The sequence below is a fragment of the Thamnophis sirtalis genome, unplaced genomic scaffold (assembly GCF_051295495.1).
Source record: "Thamnophis sirtalis isolate CommonGarterSnake01/CBP01778 unplaced genomic scaffold, rThaSir2_p1.2 scaffold_10, whole genome shotgun sequence".
Taxonomy (NCBI): Eukaryota; Metazoa; Chordata; class Lepidosauria; order Squamata; family Natricidae; genus Thamnophis; species Thamnophis sirtalis.
The window spans coordinates 67,723,311-67,733,110 of record NW_028261390.1 but is presented as its reverse complement, the minus strand read 5'-3'; positions in this window follow the sequence as shown (position 1 = coordinate 67,733,110).

The window sequence follows — 9,800 nt, the reverse complement described above, 5'->3', positions numbered from 1 at the left end:
TGGTGTTCCTAATAAATGACTAGATTTCTTTTGAAACTTGGCTTGAGGCTCATGAATTAATTAGGGCATCTTTCGGAAACCTGACAGTTCTCATAGTTCCTTTTCTAATCACATTTGGAAATTGGTTATTAACTACTTTTAAGCCATTAAAATCCTTTGGATTGACCAGTCTGGAAAAAAAAAAACCTGTAAGCAGCTAACGGACTTTTAAAAAATGAAATAAGCAGCAAAGAGTTAGCTAAACCTTTGATTTCAGAAAGATAGCAAAGATTCCATGGTCCAGATAAAACTGAAATGCAATTTTTGCAACGATGTGTAAAGAGTTCTTCCTGTGAGAAAAATCAACATTTTAAATTTTGTCTAGGATATTAAAAAGATAAACAATTTCAAAAATTGGACATTTTAGGTAATGAAAGATTTTAATTAAAGGAGAATACACAAAGTTGGTTAGCAGCTACAGAATGATCCAAAATATTACTGAAATAATACTGAAGGATACTTTTGAAAAACTGAATCAGGAATTAATATCAATGGCAGAATAGGAAGAGATTTATCAGACAAGACAGAGAGAGCAGACACTGAAAGTGGATCTACAAGGCTAGAAGAATAATATGAAAAAGGGTGTTTTATACAAAAGACATTGGTTGATGCTTTAAAAATCAAAATGTAATTGCAAATGAACAAATAGAATGACCTGGATAATTTTTTTTTATATTGAATTTACAAAAGTTACCTTGTTAAAAGCTTGAATGAATCTTGTGTGAATGGGTAAAAAAAGAAATGAAAAGAACTCATGTTCTATGGTATTATTTGGCTTGATAAAGATTAAGATAGTTAGAAATAAAAGATCTAATGTTCATGACAAAAATGTTGCCATTGTCAGTATACTCAGCAGGAAATTTTCACTCAATTGCAAGTAACCTTGGAGAATTGAATAAGGCCAAAAGCTTGGTAAAATATATGTAGGTTATAATTTCTTTTGGGTGAATTTGTTTGACAGCAAACATTCAAGTGGAAGGAAGAGAATGTGAGGATTCTGGTTCTGTGATGTTGCTTGAATTTTTATGTTTTGGAATTTTTATCACAATTGTTTTAACAACATGCATGATTTGGACATGTTGGTTCGATACATAATTTGGCACTTTCTAAGCTAAACCATTAAAGGGATGCGGTGGCTCAGTGGCTAAGATGCTGAGCTTGTCGATCAGAATGGTCGGCAGTTCAGCGGTTTGAACCCTTAGCGCCATGTAATGGAGTGAGCTCCCGTGACTTGTCCCAGCTTCTGCCAACCTAGAAGTTCGAAAGCACGTAAAAATGCACTCCTGAGTAGGTTATCCATTACTTCAACACCAGGAGTCACCTTTCATTTACGTACTTCTGTATATATTTTGTATTTTTCTTCTGTGAAACCCAGAATAAATTTATTTACAGAAACAATATGAGGAAGCCTGTGGAATCTTGGTGTGGGAAAAGAAGAAAGAGAGAGACAGGCAGACATACAGAGAGAAACAGAAAGAGAGAGAGAGAATGGGAGTGATAGAGAAAGAGAGACAGAGAGAGACAGAGAGAGGTACAGAGAGAGAGACACAGAGAGAGAGAGATGAGAGAGAGAGTTTTGGTGTGGGAAAAGAAGAAAGAGACAGGCAGACATACAGAGAGAAACAGAAAGAGAGAGAGAGAATGGGAGTGATAGAGAAAGAGAGACAGAGAGAGACAGAGAGAGGTACAGAGAGAGAGACACAGAGAGAGAGAGAGATGAGAGAGAGAGTTTTGGTGTGGGAAAAGAAGAGAGAGGGAGACAGCCACACAGACATACAGAGAGAAGCAGAGAGAGGGAGGGAGTAAGTAAGGGAGAGAGTGAGAGAAAGAGACACACAGAGAGAGAGAGAGAAACAGAGAGAGAGAGAGAGAGAGAGAGAGAGAGAGAGAGAGACAGAGACAGAGAGACAGAGAGACAGAGAGACAGAGAGACAGAGAGACAGAGAGACAGAGAGAGGGACAGATAGACAGACAGACATTCCTCTACCTGTATTTATAGCCATAGCCAGCAGTTCAGACTTTTGGAGAAAAATATCAATAAGTCATTTTCATTTTGCAACCTATAGAGACAATGGAGGTCTGTGAATAGCACTGTTGGGGGAAAACATGCTCGCAACAATACATTTCAAAAACAGCCAAGCTGAAAATAAGTTTTTTTTTTATTGTGATGTATGGTGCAGAGTGATTTTTCTTTTTTCAGTGACCAAGGCTTGGAAAACAGAAGAAAAAAATGCTGATGCCATTTAAATGACTGCAGAGCTAACTGTTAGAACAATTAATCAGTGGAACGACTTGCTTCCAAATGTTGTGGGGTGCTACAACACTAGAAATTTTTAAGAAGAGACTGGAAAACCGTTTGTCTCCAATGGGGGTTTCCTGCTGTTGTGGCCTGCCAGCGGCCAGCAGAGCTGGCAGTAGATTTGGACAGTGAGGAAGTTGGGGAAGAACATGGGCCATTCCTGTAAAGAAGGATGTTGTATTTGTTTTAAATTAAAAATAAAAAAAAATATTGGAAAAAAAAGAGTGGAAAGTTCTGTTGATGATTATAAGAAACTGTGTGCCAAGTTTTGCTTTTCCCTGTGTTTGGAAACTAGTTATCTGGCAGCGGTCCAAATGAGATAAGGTGCGTGTGGATAAATATTCCTCTGAAAGACTGTTTGCTAAAGCCTTGCTGACTGTGAATGAAAGGAATTCACAGTCGTAAAAATACAAGATATTTTGCAGGAACCAAGACTTTGCTTCTTGCTTTCTAAGCATGGGCAGGAGGTTGGACTAGAAGACCTCCAAGTTCCCTTCTCATTATTCTGGCATCAAGGCTAGCAAATAGAATCTTTCCCATCAGAAAACGATTCATAAATCAGGTCCCTGAAGCCAAGGTTTTCTATCTGTGGTATGTGAGGAGTCACGGAAGCCTAACTTTGTGCTCTGAATCAAAACTTTCTTGGAAGACAGGTAGTGGGGAAGCATTGGTTAGATTCTCTGAAACAATTAGGTGAGTCTCTTTCCTGTGGTTCTGAAATGAATATCTATTACCCCAGTTCGTGTTTGAGGAGCCCTGCACCGAAAAACACTTTAGATCTGTTTGAGCGACATAACCCATATCATGTAACAATCTCTAGGGGGTGAAAAAAAAAAAAAACGTGGAGATTTGCAATAAACAGACCGGGGGAAAAATCAAATCTGCAGAAAACCTTGGGTTTTACAAATAAATACTGCTTTTCTTAAAAGAGACAGCTGTACGCTTTGCCAAGATTGTTATAAGCCAGCTGCTCAGTCAGGTGAAACCTAGTTGTATGATATCTTGTATGTGATCGTGAGCAAAGAAAAGAGCAAAAACCTTAAACTGGCTAAACTGTCTGCTGGTTTGGACTAGAAGGAGTGTGCACTTCAAAACACCTTTATATACACTGCTCAAAAAAAAAAAAAAAAAAGGAACACAAAAATAAGACATCCTAGATCTGAATGAAGGAAATATTCTTATTAAATAATTTGTTCATTACATAGTTGAATATGCTGACAAGAAAATCACGGTTCCACCACAAAACCGTGTTCGACTAAAGGGCGCTCGACGAAACCGCGTAGCTGATGTCATCACAGCGCGACAACAGCGCGGAGAAAAAAGCATGCTGTAAACGCTAAACCTAAAATTAATCCCTAAACCTAAACCTAACCCCCCTAAACCTAATCCTAAACCTAACCCTAACCCTTAACCTAACCCTAAACCTAACCCTTAACCTAACGCTAAACCTAATCCTAACCCTTAACCTAACCCTAAACCTAATCCTAACCCTTAACCTAACCCTAAACCTAACCCTAACCCTAACCCTAACCCTAACCCTAACCCTAACCCTTAACCTAACCCTTAACCTAACCCTAAACCTAACCCTTACCTTAACTTGAATCGGCTTGCTTTAAAAGCGCTATTTAAACCACCCTTCTTTCTCCGCGCTCACTGTTGTCACCCTGTTGATGACGTCAGTGACGCGGTTTAATTGGGCGCGCTTTAGTCGAGCGCGGTTTTGTCGTGCCACAGAAAATCACAACCCCTGTGGGGGGTTGGGGGGAGGGTGTGGGGGAGGAATATATATTAGGTTTGATGAGATGTGTTAGATTTTAATGTAATTTGACCCCACATGTATACTGTTTTTTTTTCTTATATTTTCATTGCTACTATTACTACTATTTTTTTTAAAACTAGGACATGTTAAGCATATTGACATGTAGCGGAAATACACCAAGGAGAGGAGGAGTGGGAAATAGAAGGGAGAAGAAAGATGGGAAGAGAAGGATAGGAGAGAGGGTAAGGGTGAGAAGACGGAGAAGGATAAGGAGGAGTGGATTGTAGAGAGAGGAGTAGTAGAAAGGTTTAGAGGTTTTAGAGGTTTTATTTGCATTTGTAGGCCGCCCTTTTCCCTGAGGGGACTCAGGGCGGCTCACAGAAAACCAGGGAAGGGGGAAATACAACATTTGAGATTACAACACATAATAAAATAATGAACAACATGCATACAACATTCGGGCGGGGTAGGAATCCTTATCCCCAGGCCTGACGGGCGAGCCAGTTCTTCAGGGCTGTGCGGAAGGCTTGGACGGTGGAGAGGGTACGAATCTCTACGGGGAGCTCGTTCCAAAGGGTCGGGGCCACTGCTGAGAAGGCCCTCCTCCTTGTGGTTGCCAGCCGACACTGGCTGGCCGATGGAGTGCGGAGGAGGCCTAATCTATGGGATCTTATAGGTCGTAGGGAGGTAATTGGCAGAAGGCGGTCTCTCAAGTATCCAGATCCACTGCCATGTAGGGCTTTATGGGTGATCAGTAGCACCTTGAAGCGCATCCGGAGATCGACAGGTAGCCAGCGCAGCTCGCGGAGGATAGGTGTAATGCGGGTGAATCGCATTAGGGAGGGGAAGTAGAGTAGGAAAGGATGATGGAGGGAAGATAGAAAGTTGGAGGGTGGTAGAAGAAAGAGGTGTATGGAGAGCAGAAGAGCTATAATGGGTTTCTATTTTTCTGGGCATTGTTGACAAGAGGAACTGATGTAATTATTATTTAATACCACATGATACGGGCTATGTATAGCATACATGTGAGTGTGTGTAATGAAAATGGAAATAAAAATATTCTTTAAAAAAAAAGAAAAAAAATCACAACCCCTACCTGTGGACGTCGGGCCCTCATACCACCCTCATGGAGTCTGTTTCTGACCGTTTGAGCAGCCATGTGCACATTTGTGGCCCTCTGGAGGTCATTTTGCAGGGCTCTGGCAGTGCTCCTCCTGTCCCTCCTTGCACAAAGGCAGAGGTAGCAGTCCTGATGCTGAGTTTTTCCCTTCCTACGACCTCCTCCACATCTCCTGATGTACTGGCCTGTCTCGTGGTAGCGCCTCCATGCTCCGAACACTACGCTGACAGACACAGCACACCTTCTTGTCACAGCTCACATTGATGCGCCATCCTGGATGAAACACTACCTGACCCACCTGTGGGGGTTGTAGACTCCATCTCATGTTATCACTAGAGTGAAAGCACCACCAGCATTCAAAAGTGACCAAACCATCAGCCGGAAAGCCTAGGAACTGAGAAGTGGTCTGTGGTCACCACCTGCAGATCCACTCCTTTATTGGGGATGTCTTGCTAACTGCCTATGCTTTCCACCTGTTGTCTATTCCAAGTGCACAACAGCATGTGGAATTGATTGTCAATCGGTGTTGCTACCTAAGTGGCCAGTTTGATTTCACAGAAGTGTGATTGACTTGGAGTTACATTGTGTTGTTTAAGTGTTCCCTTTATTTATTTATTTTTTGAGCAGTGTATATATTTTAAAATAGGTAGATAGATGATAGACACACAGACAGATGATAGATAGATGATAGATAGATGATAGATAGATAGATAGATAGATAGATAGATAGATAGATGATAGATAGATAGATAGATAGATAGATAGATAATAGACAGACAGATAGATAGAGACAGATAAATAGATGATACATGACAGACAGACAGACATATGATAGATGATAGATGACAGATGGATGATGGATGGATGGATGGATGGATGGATGGATAGAAAGAAAGATAGATAGACAAATAGATAGATGATAGATAGATAGATAGATAGATAGATAGATAGATAGATAGATAGATAGATAGATAGATAGATATGACATAGATAGATATAGATATAATGAAAAGGACTAGGGGAGACATGATAGCAGTGTTCCAATATCTCAGGGGTTGCCACAAAGAAAAGGAAGTCAAACTATTCTCTAAAGTACCTGAGGATAGAACAAGAAGCAATGGATGGAAACTAATCAAGAAGAGAAGCAACCTAGAAGTAAGGAGAAATTTCCTGACTGCTAGAATGATTAACCAGTGGAAAAACCTGCCTCCAGGAAAAACCACGGCAAAAGTGGGGGGGGGGGTGTTAGAGTATATGCATGCACGCACGCACGCACACACACACACACACACACACACACGTGTGTGTGTGTTAGGTGTTAGATTGACTTGGCAACGTTCGGGCAGCCTGAGGATGTGTGTGTGTGTGTGTGTGTGTGCGTGTGTGTGTGTGTGTGTGTTACAGTTGGCAGAATTTATTTGATATTTTTCAGCTGATTTGGAAGGAAATGGAGAAAACTTCAATCAATCAATCAAAGAATCAAAACAAATCACACTGAACCAAGACAATTATCCTTGGCTATGCGTTTACTGGCTCGCACCATCAATCTCATCTCAAATACCAGCATTTGGCAAGTTATAGTTAATGTTAGAAGAGCAGTTAATGCATAAAAATGTAGATTTAGTCATCAAGAGCTTTGTGGTTTTTCTGTATTCTTTTTCATAAGAAGTTTAATACGATACAACTTCTGATACGAAGTTGGATTAAAAATGAGAACATCGAATGTATTTCTAGAAGCATAGATATGAATGTTAAGCAACCTACTTTGCTATTTATGAATTATTATACCAATTTTCATTAGATGGAGGATGTATTTATTGCTCAAACTATTTGTTAAATCAAAAGTGGATGAATAATGAATGCCTTGTTATTTATTACAATGATTTTAAAATATTTTTCTCCCCCTCTCCTATTCTGATCAATGCAGCTCATGATGAAAATCAAAATGTTTCTTTTTTTAAAAATAAAAATTTTATTTTCAGACAAACACAAACACACAACACATATAACATAAAAGTCTCTTCAACTACATACAGTGTGTCGATTGGTTACAAAATCTTTCTGTGTCCTTTCCATAGTCATCACTTGAATTTTATCAAAATTTCACATATTAACAATCAAAATATCTTTGTATACATTGATATTATGCTTCCTCCTATTCAAAGTCATTCAATCATTTTAGCATCGATAACATTCTCTAATAGTTTTCGATTCCATGTTTTTCCCCTCATTATTAGTATCATCAATCTAATATGCATGTATACAATGTTATAATTATTAAACTTCCATTAAGCCTAGCTATTATTACATCATTTCAACATAAGGCATATTAAATTTGAAGTGACTTTATATTATGACATTTTATTACATCATCCTGAAATCATCCAATGATATTACATCTTTATATTCTATTCTATATAGAATTGTTTATCTTTTATAAAAAGTCTTTTCAACATCATCTCCATGATCCTTACTTACAGTTTGTATAAGATTTCATATTATCAATCCAGTATATATAAATGCTTTGTTACCATTATTAATCATTTATTTGACTATATCTATTATTACGTTGTACAATGAATGCATGATTATTATTTTCAGCATGAAAATAATGCTGAAGTCATTATGAAGTCATCATGCTGAGAAAGATGTGGAGACTCTAGAAAGAGTGCAGAGAAGAGCAACAAAGATGATTAGGGGACTGGAGGCTAAAATATATGAAGAACGGTTGCAGGAATTGGGTATGCCTAGTTGAATGAAAAGAAGGACTAGGGGAGGCATGATAGCAGTCTTCCAATATCTCAGGGGTTGCCACAAAGAAGAGGGAGTCAAGCTATTCTCCAAAGCACATGAGGTTAGAACAAGAAGCAATGGGTGGAAACTAATAAGGGAGAGAAGCAACTTAGAATTAAGGAGAAATTTCCTGACCGTTAGAACAGTTAATCAATGGAACAACTTGGCTGCAGAAGTTGTGGGCGATGCAACACTGGAAGTTTTTAAGAAGATGTTGGATAACCATTTGTCTGAAGTGGTGTAGGGTTTCCTGCCTAAGCAGGGGGTTGGACTAGAAGACCTCCAAGGCCCCTTCCAACTCTGTTATTCTAAATTCAACATCTATATTCCTGTTTGTAGTTGGCTTCTGTCATGAAACCACTTCATGAAGAATTTTCACCAGGAATCTGGTGTGGGTAAAAAGGATGACTTGTTACTATGGAGTATTGTGATGACATGTCTATGAATCTTGGTTTTATTTTCTTCTGTACACCATCTTCAAATCAGATCTTTCCTATCTTTCTCAGGTTGTCAACATCTTCATATAAAGGGAAAGCAATTGATTGCAGGAGTAGAAAGGTGTTTCACTAAAATAATATTCTACAACTAGCTGATGACCTGGCATTTTTATAGACGTCAAAGCGTTTGTCTGACGGAGACCTTTCTTTCCGCATACACCCATACCCATCATCCCTGCCCCCTCCTTGCCCCCTCCCTGCCCCCTCCCATGGGATCCTCTTACCCCACCCCCCTGGCACCTTTCCCCAAATCCATCAGGCACTTCACCATTGGCAAACGTCACAGCTGACTTTCCAGAGGAAGCTACGAAGGAACATACTTACATAGCAATAACTATGTAGAGAGTCTCCTTACAGTGAGATGGCCAGCCAATAAATTTCATCTGTCTGTCTGTCTGTCTGTCTGTCTGTCTGTCTGTCTGTCTGTCTGTCTGTCTAAAAATAGCTGTACGTATGTATGTTCCAGCATACCTCTGGAATGATTCGAGCAATTTCAACCAAACTTGGTACACAGATGACTTACTCTCTGGAAAAAAATAACTGTGGGGGTGAGACACCCCTAACACCCCTTGGATGGTGTTCTATTAAGATACAACCTGTTGTGCCTTAAAATGCCTTCTACTGTACTGCCGCAAAATGCCTTCTACTGTATAGTGCAGTGGAGTTGCCATGGTAACAGCTTCATAGTACTCCACAAGAGGGCTCCCTCGGGTAAGGGAGAAATCCAACATTAGAAATTACATTTTGTCTGGACATTCCCCCCCCCCCCTTATAAATAAATATTCGGGCAACACCGGGTTATCAGCTAGTAAATAAATAAAAATAAAAGTGTTACAAAAGTTGGTCCTAAATGAAAAGAAGGAGAGGAGAAAAGAGAAGAGGAACAGAACTTCTTAAAATTTTCTTTAAGAAGGCATTCTTTGTAGACTGATGAATACCAAGTGTCCTTCCTTGAAACGTTAAGGCAGACAGGACTAAAGGAAGGATTGGCAAAAATCACACTTGGAATATTGCATTCAGTTTTGGTCACCATGATATTAAAAAAAAAAAAAGATGCTGAAACTCTAAGAAGAGTGCAGAGAAGAGCAACCAAGAGGATGAGGGGACTGGAGGCTAAAACATAAGAACAGTTGCAGAAACTGGGAATGTCTAGTTTAATGAAAAGAAAGACAAGGAGAGACATGATAGCAGCATTCCAATATTTGAGGGGCTACTATAAAGAGGAGGGGAGTCAACTTTTTCTCCAAAGCACCCGAGGGAAGGACAAGAAACATTGGATGGAAACTAATCAAG